The sequence below is a fragment of the Anabrus simplex genome, chromosome 4, assembly GCF_040414725.1.
Source record: "Anabrus simplex isolate iqAnaSimp1 chromosome 4, ASM4041472v1, whole genome shotgun sequence".
NCBI classification, from domain to species: Eukaryota; Metazoa; Arthropoda; class Insecta; order Orthoptera; family Tettigoniidae; genus Anabrus; species Anabrus simplex.
Genome location: NC_090268.1, coordinates 39,029,263 through 39,047,090, shown reverse-complemented (window position 1 = coordinate 39,047,090; position 17,828 = coordinate 39,029,263). Strand labels below are relative to the sequence as shown.

The 17,828-nt window shown below is 42.0% G+C and overlaps 1 long non-coding RNA gene across 1 annotated transcript in view; it reads left to right on the top strand.

Moving 5' to 3' along the window:
• The window catches only part of LOC136872376 (uncharacterized), a 711,320-nt gene that overhangs the window by 200,770 nt on the left and 492,722 nt on the right, over nt 1-17,828 (top strand). Inside the window, exon 2 of the long non-coding RNA XR_010859883.2 lies at nt 15,199-15,243. This is a non-coding gene — a long non-coding RNA (uncharacterized lncRNA). The remainder of the gene's footprint in view (nt 1-15,198; nt 15,244-17,828) is intronic.

Genomic DNA, 17,828 nt, shown 5'->3' with positions numbered 1-17,828 from the left:
CCGTGGTCGTTCAATAATTTAAACCCCTTCGTCATCGCTTAGTATTTCTTCAAACACCTCAAAAATATCTTCGAGATCCATTTGTTCTGCGATGTTGTAAGGTTTTGTATTCCTCAACTTCAGTTTAAACAGTAGATGAGTGGCAGTAAAATTAATCTCTAGGTAAACTTAAGTTTTATAATACGCGACTAACAGATAAACCGAAGTTTAAACTAAATCAACAGTTTAAACCTCTATAATAATACCAGCCCTTAGTGAGTTAGCTCCCGAGTCCACCAGTGATTATTTATTTGCTTTATTTCGCATTACTGGCTCTACTTCTATTGCGAAGGAATATCTACTATGCAAAGCAAATGTGAAAGTGCATTAATAAGTACAAGTCTGCTCACCCCATAGTCCGACATACGCTGCTTGATGGTATTTTAAAAATAAACTTAGCTCTAGCTCTTGTTGTAAAGTAACATTTTACCGCAAGCCATTAACTTCTGTGATAACGTATTTCGTCTTTATGGAATTCTGTAAAAGGAATTCTTACGCTTCATGTAAAGAATTTATCCGCAGTAATAAGGCTACAGCTGAATATCGACAGGTGAGTGGTTCGTTTGCTTTACTGCGCACTCAAAAGCTTGAAGATAACGAGCTTATAAAATATATGGCAGAGAATCAATACGGTAATTCATGTCGACAATTTCAAATTATTACGACCATAGCCACCCTAGGAGACCTCAGAGAATTAGGGCCTTTGGTAAAGGTAATGGTTTCTAATTTTACCTGAGTAAATGTGCACTAATTAAACTGAATGGCCAAAAGTCACGGGAATGGGTGTCCAATTAGCAAATGTGCCGTGTATGACCCCTGAGCATTGCGGGTAGCTGCGGCGTATCTGAGCAGTCTGTCACAGATACCATTGTCTTGAGATGGCAACACGTCGCGAGTTAAGACTTTGGACGTTGGATGATCATCGACGCACGGCGCGTGGGTCATAGCATTGCGGAAATTACACGCGAATTCGGGTTTCCGAGATCAACAGTGTCGAGGGTAGATCTTCAATATCGCAGAGATAATTTGTCTCCCCCCCCTCCCCGCGTAAAACTCCGCACGGGAAGAAGACAGGTGTTTAAACGAACGGACATCACGCCGCCTCTGCAGAACCATAATAGTCGCTCGACGGGATGCTGTGAGTCAGATCACCGCCCAATTGAATGTTGGGAGTCAGGAACCCATTTCTACCAGGACTGTAAGGAGGCAACTGCACCGCATAGGCTTCGCCAGCCGACGACCAACTCTTGTCCCTTTGTTGACACCTCAACACAGAGCTCAATGGCTGCATGGACCCGCGAACATCGGCAATGGACCATGGGACAGTGGCGGGGTGTGGTATGATCCGATGTATCCCGGTTCCGGTTGTATCGAGCTGATGGGCGCGTGCTTGTGTGTGTGTGTCCCGTGAAGCTATGGATCCTGCGTGTCAACAACCTTGTGTCCAGACCGGAGGTGGCTCAGTTCTGGTCTGGGCGGCGCTCTCATGGTTGCAATTAGGCCCTGTTCTCCGGCTGCAGGGAGCGCTGACAGGTGCACGTTATGTGGACATTCTTTCAGACCATCTGCATCCCTTTCTCACCCTAGAGTTCCCTGAAGGAGATGCCTTGTTTCAATAGGACAATGCGCAATGTCAGCGCTCTGTGGTGGTACGCAGATGGCTGGAGGAGCACTCCGGTGCAGTTACGACCCTGGATTGGCCCTCCAGATCACCCAGTCTTAATCCAATGGAGAATTTATGGGATGCTGTTGATGCTGGTGTACGCTCCATGAACTCGGCACCAACTGCAGTACATAAGACCGAAATTTTGAAATGTATCTTGCTCAAAAAAGAAAACAACTTTGAATCAGGTTTAAATGGAAGAAGTACAGATGATAACCCATTGTATAAACTAGCGTTTACTCATTTAAGGAACAAAAAGAAAAACAGAAGACTTGAAGACCTTCATTTTTTTGGGGGTATTCATTCAACGTCGTCGAAATATTAAAGTTTTTATGTAATGATAATTTTCATAATTGTTACTAGTGTTTGATTATACATTGATATGGTGAATTATGATATAATACTTCTTTAAATTATGGACTAAAGAACTTCATTGATGAATATAATGCATAATGTTCCTGAAACATGTATGCATGAATAAATAATATTGACAAGTGTATTGACAAGGTGGCCCTACACAAACTATTTTACATAGTTTTTAATGGAATATTTAAAATGTGGCACCTAACTGTTTGGAGAAGCAGCTCTGTTTCCGTGTAGTGAAGTTATCTATGTAATTTTTATTTATATTCGGAACACTGTGGTCATATTACCACGTAACTCTGCAATCTAAAAATTTATTATCCTGACCCACCACACCTTTCTTTCCTGCCCTGTAAAAGACGTGTGATGACTTTCGGTATACTATCCATTGCACTGACATGTTTAGTCTTTATCTTCCTAAGACACAGTACAGACTTCCTGGCAGTGTAGAGCTTCCTTTGTATCGTCACGGTCGAAGTAAGAATGCTAATCGCGAGAAGATTTCATTCCATCGCTATCATACTTTACTACACGAAGCTCTCGCTTTCACCTTGAAGGTCATGAACTTCACCTTGCTATGCGTACTCGGCAGTTCAAGGTCAAATGGCCACCTACGTCAACATCAACTTCCGAACATTATTGCTTCTGTCACAGTGAGTAATGGCTAACTATGTTGTACAGAGAAAGCATATACTTGTTCTTTTAAAGAACTGAATTACCTTTAGCAATTGGTAGCGCGACTCAATATCTCGTCTTCATTGCTGATGACTTGCAAGGGCATCTATTTTATATCCCTTATCTCTACCTGGCTGCATATACGTTCTTCAATCCCATTTCCGTAATTTGGTGTGATCAGTCACACCTTATAATAGAAGTAGAAACCTTCACAACCAGTAGCGGCACTAAGAAGCTTGTGCCCCCCCCCCGCAATAGTTAAAAAAGGGGCCCCTCGCTTTCTGATCAGGAAAGTTACAAGTTTATTTCGTATTACAAGGTTGTATATTGTTACAATGAGCAGCAATGCACGACGATAATAACAGCACTAAGTTACACAATTTAGTTTTCAAATCCGAAGGAAGTAATACACTTGAATGGTACACACACACACACACACACACACACACACACACACACACACACAGTGCATATTCCAATTATAGTAACCAAAACACGTTGACCATCACAATACTAAGAAATAATGTCGTTTCTAGGACCAAATAACTTACAACTCAACAGCAAATCGTAGTACTTAGCTACACTGACTGCCGAGAGTTATAAACAGGATCGAGACTTCAGGATTTGCCATTTAGATAAGGAGGATGTCTTCGTTATCGCATCGTCGCTGATTACTGGGTTCTGAGAACTGGCTAATTACTTCAAAAGCCTTGTTGATTGTTGTGAGTGGCAGCAAGGTATGGCTATCATTGGAACAGGGTGGAAAACCCACATTCTTTCAGAAATAACTACCGTACTTATACTGACGAAAGAATCTCTGCACTACGACGGCCTAAGTTTGGAATAACCCTCTGTAATACAAATAATACTGTGTTTGTGTGCTGTAGCTTTATCAGTTTGTAAAATCACTCTTCAGCTACGGTATTACGGGAGAGTCATGGGCCCCTCACAAGCCATGGGCCCCCCGCCCCCCGGGGTCTGTGGGGTCCTTATCGCCGCCACTGTTCACAACACGTTTATCTATACTCACTCTAGATTAATAATAATAATAATAATAATAATAATAATTGTTACCGTGTTTTAGCGGTAGGTAGAGGTGAAAGAAGGTGCGGGCTTGAACGGGTCTCAAACTACGGAATCAAAGTTAATGTAAAATTTAACAAGGTTATATTTTCTTTTCAAAATTAAGAAATAAAACAAGTACGGCAGGTACAGAGTAGCAAGGCAACAAAAGGAGCAATTACAGTATTTACAGTATTTGGGCTTCGAGCCCTGAATTCACACTTCTAGGGCAATTAGCCCAATTTTACTCCAAAAATAAGTTTTACCAGAGGGGCAGAAAACCCCATTCATGTTCAGGAGCACTTGCTCCAAATTACACAGAAAAGCCTCCTCGAGGCATACAACACTCAATTTTCAAGAAAGAGCCACACGCTCTCAACCTTTAGGCCTCTCAAAGGCCACACCAAACTCCACCTTCAAGTTGTCCTCTCAGGACATAGACACAGGGGTAACATACCCAACCTACTGAGGTCTATTAAATGAAAAAGGTTAATTACATGACCTCTAAAATAACAATTTGAGAGGAGGCGATCTGCACTCCTAGTGTATTTGTTTTAAAACCTAATTTGGCTCTAGGCCACTAATGCAAGGGCTAATCCCATACTACTGAGGTGACTTTAGAAAAGGACAATTACTTTACAATTAAGGAAGAATCGGTTGTGAGAAACAAGTTCACCTCAAAACAAAATGAGTGGGAGCTCGAGAGGGTTAAGCACTCTCTATCCCAATATGTAGCTTTAAAAGATAACAGATGCTAAGAGTAGTTACATTTTAGGAAAAGGTTACATGATAGAAACGCTTCGGACCCGCCCCGAGAGTTAAACTGCTGAGCTAGCAAGAAAAGAAATTAAAAGGCCATTACCTTGGTGTAGAACTACTCCCCGAAGAAAGAGGCGCTTCCCGCCCCCTGCTATGTACTTTACACACTAAAAGATGGAACAGAAGTGGCACCGAGACCCTAAAATCAGCAGTTTATATACTCCCGCGGAAAGTTCGAGGCGTTTCAGGGAAGAAAACACCCGCCCACAAAATCACTTTATTGGTTAGGGATAAGCAGCATATTCAAGTTGGGGGAAGATACATCAGATTGGTCAGAAATTAATTAAAGAAATTCGGGTTTGGCTAAATACAAAACAAGGGGAAAGAGAGGGGTATACAGCCAACTTAAACAATAACAGAAAGAAATTTAACAAGAAACAAACTTTTGAAATCCAAATTTCTCCAAAAAGCAGTTCTTTCACATCGCACTAGGGTGCACCATAGTAATTTTTCAGTAGTGTCCTCTAGAAGAGAAAGTTCACACTTCTTACTACCGGTAAAACAAAAATACATCAAAAGTGGCACAGTTCAAAAACTCCAAACTTTCCAAGTAGTGACATCTTCTGAGAAACTTGAAAATTAATACCGTAGATAAAGTTCAGACTTCCTCCAGCAGAGGAGTTGCAACTGGCGCAACTTTTAAATAAGCGGCGTGGAGGTGTACCGCCCGGTACAATAATAATAATAATAATAATAATAATAATAATAATAATAATAATAATAATAATAATAATAATACCGACATGTGAGATCTTGGGTGTAAATTGGTCCCACATGTGAATTGGCCCTGGTTTATAGCTAAATGCCCTTCGAACACAAATTTCATGTGGAGGGATTCGTTCACTATTGCCTGTTTCTGTCGTGGCTGGTAGTGTGGTGTATTGTGTGTGTATGAAGAGGTGTGCGTTCAAACACAAACATCCAGTCCCCGACCGAGAGAAATTAACCAGTCGCGGCTAATGCCTCCAATCCGGCCAGAAATCGAACCCAGGGCCCTCTAAACTGAAAGCCGGGACGCCAACTTCTCAAACAGGGAGTCGAACAATAATTATATATAACCACAATACACCCTGATGAACAATTGTATCAGAGATAGATGCCGTTTTGGCGAAATGGCCTGTATTGAATGAAATAGTACAGCGTGGCACATGACAGCGATGTTGCCAGGTCTCATATTGGCCGTGCGAGTAACATGTAAGCACTGAGTGGGTAAGACATAAGGTCTCAGTGTATTTGATGGCGGCCAGATTGTCGGCTCCAGACGTATGGGTCATTCCATCTCTGAAGTCATGCAGGCACTGGGCTTTCCGCTGGCCACCTTGTCAAGAGGGCACCGTGAGTTCGGTGATACGGGAAAAACGACCGTTGTCAGAGTCAACTCTCATGGTGCAGAAGGTGTTGATTTCAGGCGTCGCCGTCACTTAGCTCGAATGGTAAGAGCTGATAGACCAGTAACAGTGCAGCAGATCACCCGCAAATTCAATACTAGGTACATAAAGACGTACCATCCAGAAACGTATCCTCCAATGGCGGGGTTCAGAAGCCACCGCAGGTCAAATGGCATTAAGACCGATCCCTCTTGGAGAAGACTGTTCGCGCGAGATGAAATGTGGTCTCTGGTACTTCTGCACACATCCTTCATCGTCGAACGATACAAGAAACTGGTGTCAGATCATATCGAACCATTAGTTCGCCTTGAGCACACTGCAGGAGACCTACGCCTGCAGCGAAGCATTGCACTCGCTTCTCACACCCCGAACTGTGGCCGACTGCTTCGATTAAACCTCCATGGGAATGAGGATGCTTGCCTATCCCCCAAGATCATCTAACCTCAATCCTATTGAACACAAATGGGATGCTATAGAGAGAGATGTTCGAATCATGGCCATTTCTCCGACGAATCTCCGTGAATTATGGGAAGTTGTGCAGCGTCGTGGATCAGGATGGCTTCACAATTCCTCCATTGTTTGGTCCATCCCTATTTCACTCAGCATCGCCGCTGTCATCAGGGCGAAAGGTGGCCCTACACGTTATAAGCCAGGCATCTCTAATTCAAGTGCTCACAAGCATGTAGTAATAAATGATTGTGGCCTCGGCTACCGTATGCAAGCAGTTTTATTCTATGTAATTAAGGCTGCCTGGACGTCAATTTTCACGTGAATTTTTACTCTGAGGTGACAAAGAAACCAGAACTCAATAGGGCAACCTGTAGCTGGTTTTAATTCTCTCAGGTAAATACAAAATATGTCACCAGATAACTCGTACATGCGGACATCTTACGACATGGAGTGTCGAATGAATATTTTCGACCCTCCAAGGATCCGATTGCCACTACCGAGTTTAAACCTGTGATCTAGGGATCCAAAAATCTATGCTCTTCCACTGAACCGCAGAGTGAGTTCTAAAATAGTGGCAAAGTACTTGAGTTCAAGCTATTGACCACCTTTCGCAAAATGCTCTTCTATGATCTTACTCACTTTGGACTTCTGGTTCAGTCACAAATTTAAGATTAGCTTGAGATATCAAATGGATACGTAAATCCCAATAAAACAATAGAGAAAGGGAATTTACTTTAGACTTGTGAACATACTACAAGGAGTTTTCTATATCTCTAGCCGAGTACGTAGCTTGAAAGTACCATTCTGTATGTAGGCTACAACTGCATCCTTCCGTCCACCGTCAACACCACCCCCACGCACATCGTGATCTTAATCCGAACCGTGTTTCCCACCTCTGTAAGCTCCATCGTCAGCTATCAAACAAGAGAATACAAATGTAAAACTGGGCAAAATCTGTACGAAGTGCCCACTTGAAGTAATTGGGGAAAGACCAAGGAAGAAAATAAGTAAAAGGTCTATGTAAACTATTACAATATTGGTGAAAAATTACAGCCTTTTCTAATACCATGTACTACTTTAAACTAAGTCTTGCATAACTTCCAAAATATGCCATAAACACTTCCAATATATTGAGTAAGATTAGCGTTTCCTCAAGGCCATTAACCCGAGTTCAGGGCCAGAAAACTAAAATTCAGTCTTGGACACAACACTTCCCATTTACAACAAGAACACTGAAAGAGCAAGTAGGGAGAATCACGACTTCGAGTTAATGGAATATGAGTGAAGGGAGATGAGTTCCGTAAGTATGTTCACGTCTGAATGCGGGGCACTTAGTGACGAATGAGGAACACGACAGATTTTGAAAAGCTTGTTGTTGGATAATGGTCTTCATTACATCCAATTGTCTATCCGCACCTCTTGGAGTGTTTGTTTTCATGTCAAAAAGTGTGCCGACGGGTCTCCAAAGAAATGTTGTACTTTGCTGAAAGATGAGAATACGCCCTTCCTTGAGGACTTCAATTATCTTTGCCGGGCTGAGTGGCTTAGAGGGTTGATGCGCTGGCCTTCTGACCCCAACTTGGAAGGTTCGATCCTGGCTCAGTCCGGTGGTATTTGAAGGTGCTTAAATACTTTAGCCTCGCGTCGATAGATTAATTGGCACGTAAAAGAACTCATGCGGGACTGAATTCCGGCACCTCGGCGTCTCCGAAAACCGTAAAAGTAGTCAGTGGGACGTAAAGCTAATACATTATTATTCAATATTATATAAACTACGCTCCACCAGTAGTAACTGTACTATATATGCTACAGGATTTGCTCTCGCTGTGGGCGATGGATATACACTAGTCGACATGAAGACATGGATGGAAGAAGGGCTTAAGTCAGGTTGTGGCGTTATTCGGTAAATTGCATATATACGTTCCTTGGAGGCTGTTCTAGATTCTACCTAAATGGCTTCTCGGTAGTGTCAATAGATGGCGTGTGATGTGCTATATTGAGTTGCGCCGTTCTTCCAAATATTGTTCGTACCCGACTTAAAATACACTCCAATGCTGACTTACGGCGAGCCAGCAATCATCACTCATCAGAAGCGAAACGGCTGACGCAGGAGTAATGTCAGGAGGAAAAACATCTGATATTTCAGCAGATGACAGTGAATATATACCAAGTGAAACCTCAGATGATTCGGATACTAAATCCTTACTATCCGAATGTTCTGCCGTTCTCAGCCCAGTGTCATTTGCAACACCACAAACAAAAGGACTTAAGTTTTCTCTTCCAAAGTATGTAATATTATGTCACTCTCCTGAAGAAACTGTATGAGGAAGACAGACTTATAATATTTCGTTTCATGATAAGTTTCAGTTATTGAAGGATATGAGGTCTGTAGATACTTTGGGTAGCTTTCCAGTCCCTCATGTAGGTATTGAAACTGGAAAATTAAAATATGTTATAAAGTTTTAGTAAGCTTTCTATGCGCAGATGCACGTGCATGGTTTGAAAATATTTTCCGGGGAGCTGAATCTGTGGGGGTAGGAAATTCTCGATATAGTGAGTCCCCTAATAATATGTTGTGACCTGTCAAATGTTCTAACCTGTAAAACTTGCCTACATGCTTCCAACAATGTAAATAACATTAATTTTCAACGAAAATGTTTCTTGAAAATGGAATAAGGGCGTAACTCCAAAATACAAAATTGACAACAAACCACAAAATTTATAAATACTTTTGATGTACATATTATGAAATTATCAAGAATGTAGTTAAGTATATTATTCCAAAATTCTGTATTTCTGAGAAAAGTGTTTGATGTTGTAATTCTTTAAACTCATTTATATCAAAAGAGTGTTTTTTGAGTTACGCCCTTCTTCCATCCATGTCTTCATTCTTGTACCCATCGAGCTATATAAGTTCGTTGTGATGCGCGGTATGTATCTATCACACAATACATTATAATTTTGTGTTCAAAATCCCACGTTAACCAACTTCGTACATTTCTTGCGTCCCTGTTGCTTTTGCGTAGCTAACTCCATGTTTCTTGTATATATCTTTACTAAAGTATAGTGTGCCTGCATACGAGGGCGAATTAAAAAGTAAGTTACACTTCCAAGTTATGGTTATTTATGAAGCCACCTACACACAGACAACACGTCTGTGACAACATACATTGTACATTCACTTCCCCACATAATCCCCAAGAGAGCGTAAACATTTCTCGGAACGGTAGAAATGCGTAGAAATGATACGTAGAAACCACGTAGAGACAGCGTTTTATTTGATCCCAATTTTGTTTGTGTATATCCTTTGTCGTAAGATGGTATTCTTTTGAATTTAAACATTTTTTTCCGGGTCATATCGTTTAATTGTGTGTTTGAGGAGCTTGTCTCTCCTTCTGGGGATAATTTTGATCTTTATCTTCGACATGTAATGCTCCGAGTCTAAATTAGCTCCCCTGAGGACTTTGACATTTTGTATCTCCCTATTGAACTTCCGTCTAAAAGCCACATGGTCCTGTTGAAATTCACCCAAGTTAGGATTGGGTAAGACTCACGTTTTTTGTTTTCTAGGATGCTTTTTAAAAGCTGTGGATTTCAGTATCACACCATTTTGATTGGTCCTGTTATGAGCTGGGTATTTCCCGACTACATGTCAATACTGTCTCTTCTTCCCTATCTGGGCGTTGAAGTCTCCCATTAGTATGATGTGTTTTTCAGGTACCCTTTGGATGAGTTCCACTTTCTCCTTGTTCTTTCTGTTGTCCTCATTTATGGGGGCATGAGCATTCTATAGGTAGATTTGAAAACCAAAGTTGATAGTCTTTCAGATTGGGACGCGAAGTGGAGTATGGAATCCAGGACATTCTTGTTTATTATGAAGCCAGTTCCTAGGTGTGGCATGTTTTTCATGACCCTTTGACCAACTTGTATATCCTGAACCCTTCAGAGTCGAAGTTGTTTTCATCTATATATCTGGTCTCCTGAAGTGCCGTGTGTGTAAGGTGTTTTAACTTCCCAGTTTTAATAAGAGAATCAGCATTGAAGGTGGCTATGAAATTTGGGTATTTGCACTTTATTTTGCTTGAGGTTCCAAGACGCTCCGACTCTTCTGTGTAACGCTGCGGACTCCCCGGAATCCGAATGTCTGCTTGTGCACAACGGTGCACTTGAGGTAATTTGTTTCACATTACACTTTCCCATAAACGATAAATATGAGTTTGGGGTAACTACTTGAGTCACCAGTTTACAACCAAAGTTGTGAGCCTCGGAGGTTTCTTCCAGCCGCCCCTAACCTGGGGTACAGACGCTGACCTAAGGCCGCCCAATCTGGCAACAGACGCCTGGGGAATTTTATGTTCTTCAACCAAGATTCAATTCTTGGAGGTAGCTCATCCGCCCTCTCTGCCGTTGGGAGATTCTTCTCTTCCTCCGCCATTGAGACCGTTGACCAGTTTTCACCTAAAGGAGATGTCCCTTCTGCCATCTCCACCGTACCGAAGGTCATCTTCTCCGCCGTAGATGCCGTTGAGGACTTCACCCATAACCCAGGCTAAGGGCCTTCCATATTTATGACCCATAGAGAGAGGGTGTCCCAGTATTTTAAAGCCCCCAGGAATTGGGCTACGATTATTATTATTATTATTATTATTATTATTATTATTATTATTATTATTCAACAAGACGTGAGTTATGAAGGAGGACAATATACTGCATATCACAGCGAGTGGCGCATCACTTTCTCTCTAATACCCACACATTTGAAACACTTTAATATTTCCAAAAGTACTCGTCTGATTTGCAAAGCACAACACTGAATTCTTCGCTCTATTCTTAATTGTTCTATTGGTTGAAATTAATATAGTCCTATTTAAATAAACAAAGTTGTTACCTGTTCCTCGGTAGTAGCGTATGTAATTGAGAGGAATAGGACAGTATTTCATAAGTCCGTTAATACGATTTAAGAATTCGAAAACAGAATGTCTATATCTTTAACGGTCCAGATAATATTTGAAGTGGACAACTTAGGTGAATCACCCTGTATATTCATTCATATCCTAAAGGCAAGGCCTTGTCGCTGCAACCACATTATTCTCTCCTCTGCTGAGCGTTTTACGTCAACGTATTTTTTTTTAATTCAGTCTATCCATCATGAAATCCAGCTACTTCTTCCTCGGCCTTTCTCTTCCTTTCTCACGCAGAACTTTTCACCCTGTATATACAGTAATAAATTACGTAATTCTGTTTTCTTCCTTACAATAATTCCATAGTTTAACAGTAACAACTTACGTTCACTCACTCTGAGCCAACAATGAGCAGCAGGTTGATTCCTTGGGGCAAAGGTGGTCTAGCAGAGAGCGAACCTTTCTCTTCCACTTTGTGCCGAGTATATGGACAAATAGCCTTCGCTTTCCACTCTTCCAAGGGCCTGTAGAGGCCTGTACCGAGATTTTTTTTTTACAGAATATTAATTTGTAGGCTAAAGTCGATTTCTTCCCCAGTTAAATACGAATAAATCCACCATTACGTCATCGCAACCATACAGGTTATTAGCTTAACTTGCCAACTCAAGTTAATGGGGCTGCTATCCAGTGTGTCCCAAGCTCTTGGATGAAGCAACGACCACATCGGGCATCTGATTAAATGGGTTTTTTTTTTCATTATTGGACTTACCGTCCTGCGACGCACGGAGAGTTTATCAGTTTTTCTCCACTCATTTCAAGTAGACGGCGGCATGGTACTCTGTTCAAAGACTGGAACCGCCTTTCTCATATAAAGCCTAAAAACACACAATTACACAGACAATGAGCGACATCTCCAGTATAATGCACATGCGATACACTAGCTCGCTCTCTGCATCGATCTTTATCGAGCTAACTGAAACAAAAGCTGCATTCTACCATACTGTAAACAAGACTTCATACGCGAACGTAATACACGGACTTCCCTCGTCGTTTAAGTCCATTGCAGCGTTAATTATTACATCTCTGGACATTATCGAAATATGGCTCGTCTTTTTTTTTTTTTTACAATTTCATTCACGTCACTCAGAGACAGAGAGTACAGATTTTACGGCGACGATGTGTTAAAAAAGGGTTAAGAGTGGGGAGAAAGCGACCGAGATCTTATTTAAGGTTCAGTCCCCAGCCTGGTCTGAAAAGAGGAAACCACGGAAGACCATCTTGAGGGCTGCCGATAGTTGGAATGATGATGATGTTTGTTGTTTAAAGGGGCCTGATAGGTAGCACATGTGCCCCTAACAGTTCAAGGTACAACGAAATGACACGATAACTAAAAGTTCCAAATGTATCCACTGACTAGAATCTAAAACAAATGATGATGATGAAACAACTATGAATCCAAAACAGTCAGTGGATCCAATTCACTACTCCTTATTTTCAGAGATGATGCTTGTTGTTCCAAAGGGGTCCAAAATCCAGATCAACGGCCCCTCACAATAGTAATCACTGGTAAAGCCGGACAATGGTGTTCCTCCTATAGTGGTACTATACTGCAGGTAACGTAGATCCATGGTGTTCCTCCTATAGTGGTACTATACTACAAGTAACGTAGACCCATGGTGTTCCTCCTATAGTGGTACTATACTACAGGTAACGTAGACCCATGGTGTTCCTCCTATAGTGGTACTATACTACAAGTAACGTAGACCCATGGTGTTCCTCCTATAGTGGTACTATACTACAGGTAACGTAGACCCATGGTGTTCCTCCTATAGTGGTACTATACTGCAGGTAACGTAGATCCATGGTGTTCCTCCTATAGTGGTACTATACTACAAGTAACGTAGGCCCATGGTGTTCCTCCTATAGTGGTACTATACTACAGGTAACGTAGACCCATGGTGTTCCTCCTATAGTGGTACTATACTGCAGGTAACGTAGATCCATGGTGTTCATCCTATAGTGGTACTATACTACAGGTAACGTAGACCCATGGTGTTCCTCCTATAGTGGTACTATACTACAGGTAACGTAGACCCATGGTGTTCCTCCTATAGTGGTACTATACTACAAGTAACGTAGACCCATGGTGTTCCTCCTATAGTGGTACTATCCTACAGGTAACGTAGACCCATGGTGTTCCTATAGAGGTACTATACTACAAGTAACGTAGACCCATGGTGTTCCTCCTATAGTGGTACTATACTACAAGTAACGTAGACCCATGGTGTTCCTATAGAGGTACTATACTACAAGTAACGTAGACCCATGGTGTTCCTCCTATAGTGGTACTATACTACAAGTAACGTAGACCCATGGTGTTCCTCCTATAGTGGTACTATACTACAAGTAACGTAGACCCATGGTGTTCCTATAGAGGTACTATACTACAGGTAACGTAGATCCATGGTGTTCCTCCTATAGTGGTACTATACTACAGGTAACGTAGACCTATGGTGTTCCTCCTATAGAGGTACTATACTACAGGTAACGTAGATCCATGGTGTTCCTCCTATAGTGGTACTATACTACAGGTAACGTAGACCTATGGTGTTCCTCCTATAGTGGTACTATACTACAGGTAACGTAGACCCATGGTGTTCCTCCTATAGTGGTACTATACTACAGGTAACGTAGACCCATGGTGTTCCTCCTATAGTGGTACTATACTACAGGTAACGTAGACCCATGGTGTTCCTCCTATAGTGGTACTATACTACAGGTAACGTAGACCCATGGATACAGTTCGGGCAGCCTTGTCAACAGACGGCTGTATCATGTTCACGTGTCAATTCTTGATACAGTTACGGTGATATGATACAAGTGTGGACGCACCCTTATAAGGTACATCATCTCTTACAACTGTAAGATCTTTCTTCCATCTCGGGCAGTGTCACTATTGACGCTGGGCACCCTTTTCTAAGAATAACTCTCACTGTTGACAACCATTGCACTTACGGCTCTGTCAAACACGAAGCAGGCTGTGCGCGCGGACTGGCCGCTTCCATCCGCGCGGGCTCCCACTGTGATATTACATCATCCTGGTCAAACAGAAGGCGGCCTACCGCAGTGGACTGGCGGACAGTTGTACATAAATCAGAGTTCGCGCGGCCAACACTGAACAATGTCTTCAGGGGATACGGGGAAATTAATTGATCTAGTGCGCGGTCATGAACACCTGCACGACACACGGCACGTCGATTACAAAGATCACAAGTAGTTTCATGTTTCTAATGTCATCCCTTGGTCGACTCTTTTAGTCGCCTCTTACGACAGGCAGGGGATACTGTGGGTGAATTCTTCGACTGCGTACCCCACCCACAGCGGTTGCTGGACATTTGATTAAAACAACAAAATGATAACACCAGTTCAAGAAAGAAAAAAAATTGAGTCGGTACGCATTTGATTGCGACTGTTTTCACACGGGTTCGCCCTGACTTGTCCGCATTCTATTTGACTGCCCCAGTCCGCGACGGCCTGCGGTCATTTCGTCCGCGCGGACAGTTCGCTTCCTCTTTGACAGAGCCTTATTAGTTATAGAAATTATTAACTTACTTCTCCTGAAACTCAAATTCGAGCTCTGTAAATTGCTACCGAGACAAATATTCGGCTTATTAAGGAGTATCATCAGAGGGATTGTCATTTACATTTCTGTACTGCACTCATTCGATTTGTATCGGAACAAATTGCTACTATATGTTTCAAACAAACTGCAAAGTATGTACTAATTCTAGTTAGTAGAAATCAATTATATGTTTTAACCATTCATGTCTCTTTACAGGTTCATGGCGACGAAGTTGGGCGTTTGAAGGAAGAGTTCATAAAGGTAAGCGTCTTTAGAATGGACGAGAGAATTGCAGTGGTATGTCGTAAATGCAGCCATCCTGTGTACAGGAATCTACAATTTCTACTACAAATAAATTGTTGCCATGAAATAATAAATTGTATTGATGCGGCAAGTCTTTTGCGAACACAGTGTCCGGCTCCGTGGCCTTTGGTCACAGGGGCCCCAGGCTCGATTCCCGGCAGGGTCGAGAATTTTAACCATCACTGGTTAATTCCGCTGGCACGGGAGCTGGGTGTGTCGTCTTCATCCTCATCACGACGCACAGGTCGCCTACGGGAGTCAAATCAGAAGACCTACGCCTGGCGAGCCAAACATGTCCTCGGACACTCCCGGCACTAATAGCAATACGCCATTTCTCTTTTTACGAACACAGTCATGATGTAGTGGCTCATCACGCAAACACTAGATGGATGCGGACATTATGTTGGCATAAATAGAAGAGGAGCTCGTTGTAAACACTTGACTTACTTGACTTATTTCCTTTAATTCCAGCTGGAACATACGGCCTCGAGGAAATTTCTCCAGCTTGTTCTATCTGCCACCAATGCTTTCACCTCCTTCCATGTCTTGTTAACTCCAGCAATCTCCCTGTCTGTGGTTCTCTTCCAGGTCCTCCGTCTGGCTTACCTGCGACTGCCTTGTGGTTTCCAACTCTATGCCTGCCTTGTGATACTTTGTTGTGGAATTCTCAGGGTGTGCCCAATCCATCTCCATTTTCTTATCTCTTCCTGTATGGGACTTTGACTTGTGGCCTCCGAAAGGTCTTTGTTGGAGATGGTCTTTGGCTACCATATTCTCATAATGTGCCTCAAACACCGATTTATAAAAATCTGTAACCTTGCGGTAATATATTTGGCCACTTTCCAGGTCTCACTTTCATACAGTAAAACAGATTTTACATTTGAGTTGAATATCCTTAGCTTCGTCTTTATACGAATGTGAGGGGATCTCCATGTTGGTCGTAAATGTGCATAAGCTCCTTTGGCTTTATTTATACGACTCACTACATCTCTAAAAGCACCTCCATCCTGGCTTACCATGCTTCCTAAGTAGCAAAATTCCTCTACCCCTTCTATATCCATTCCAACCAGAGTCAAGCTAGAATTGTTACGATGGTTTGTGCGCATTTCCTTAGTCTTTTTTGTTAATCATTAAGCCTAGTTCCTTAGCTTCTATTTTTAAACCATTCAGATTTATTTCCATGTCCGGAAAACATTCTGCAAGAAGACAGAGATCATCCGCATAATCCAATTCTTCCAATCGGTTATTTAATCCTCACTGAATGCCACGCTTTCGATTCCTTGCCTCTCTCAGCATACAATCCATTGTCATGATAAACAAGATTGGCGACAGTAGACAGCAAAAGGTTCAGACAGCTTTCCTTTATGTTCTACTTGACAAGTATATCCATCATATATTGCCTGTGTATGACGGGCTATATTTTGTGGAATTCCGAATTTTTCCATAGCCTTCCACATTTTCCTTAATTTGACAGAATCACAGGCCTTTTCAAAATCAATGAAAAGTATATACAGAGATGTCTGATACTCAGCAAATTGTTCAATGATTAGCCTTAGTGTGTTAATCTGATCCACAGTAGACCGACCTTCTCTGAAACCTGCCTGTTCTTGACGTAGTCTCCTGTCAACGGCTGTGCTTATTATGTTCAGTATGACTCTTGACATCACTTTTTCCTCCATATGAGAGCAGCGTTATTCCCCTCCAGTTATTGCAATCTGAGAGGTCATCCTTCTTCGGTATCTTGATGAGGACTCCCTTCTTCCATTCCTCAGGAAGTTGTTCTTCGTTCCATATTAGTGTTAGAACTGGCTCCATGATTTCCGCTGTTAAATCTGGATCTCTCTTTAGGGCTTCTGAGATAATGTTATCTACAACTGGTGCTTTGCCACTCTTCATTTGTTTCACTGCTTGTGCAATCTCTTGTCGTGTTAATGGTTCTACAGATATGTCTGGATCCTCCAGAATGGTTTCAACTTCTTCAGTTATTGATTTCTTACCAAGATTGTGTACTTCCATGAGGTGATGTCTCCATATTTCCAACTTTTGTGTCTCAGACGTCAAGGCTACTCTGTTTGCATCTCTGACTGATTTCTCCCCTGAAAAGTTCCTCCTAGAAAGCTTTCTCGTAATGGCACATACTTCTTTGCTGTTGCCGACTCTAGCTGCTTCTTCTGCTTGTGTTGCCAGTTGGTCTGTAAACACTTGTTTATCTCTCCTCACTTTATTCTTAACCTCCTTGTTGGCCTCCCTGTATTTTTCCATTGTTACTGCTTCCTTGGTTTCTTGCTCTACTGGAGATGACGAGTGCCTTGCACTCTCTTCGATTTTGGATTGATTCCCAAGTGTCATCCGATACCCATTCTTTCCTCCCTGGTTCTCTGTAGCCCATTATCTCTTCATATGTCATGAAAGCGTTCCTTGACTGTGTTCCATTGAGTACTTACCTATTCATCTGGTTGTTCGGTAAGGGCTTTAAACCTGTTCTTCAAATGTATCTTAAATTCATTTTGAACGTCAAGTTCCCCAAATTTCTTGGAGTTGAA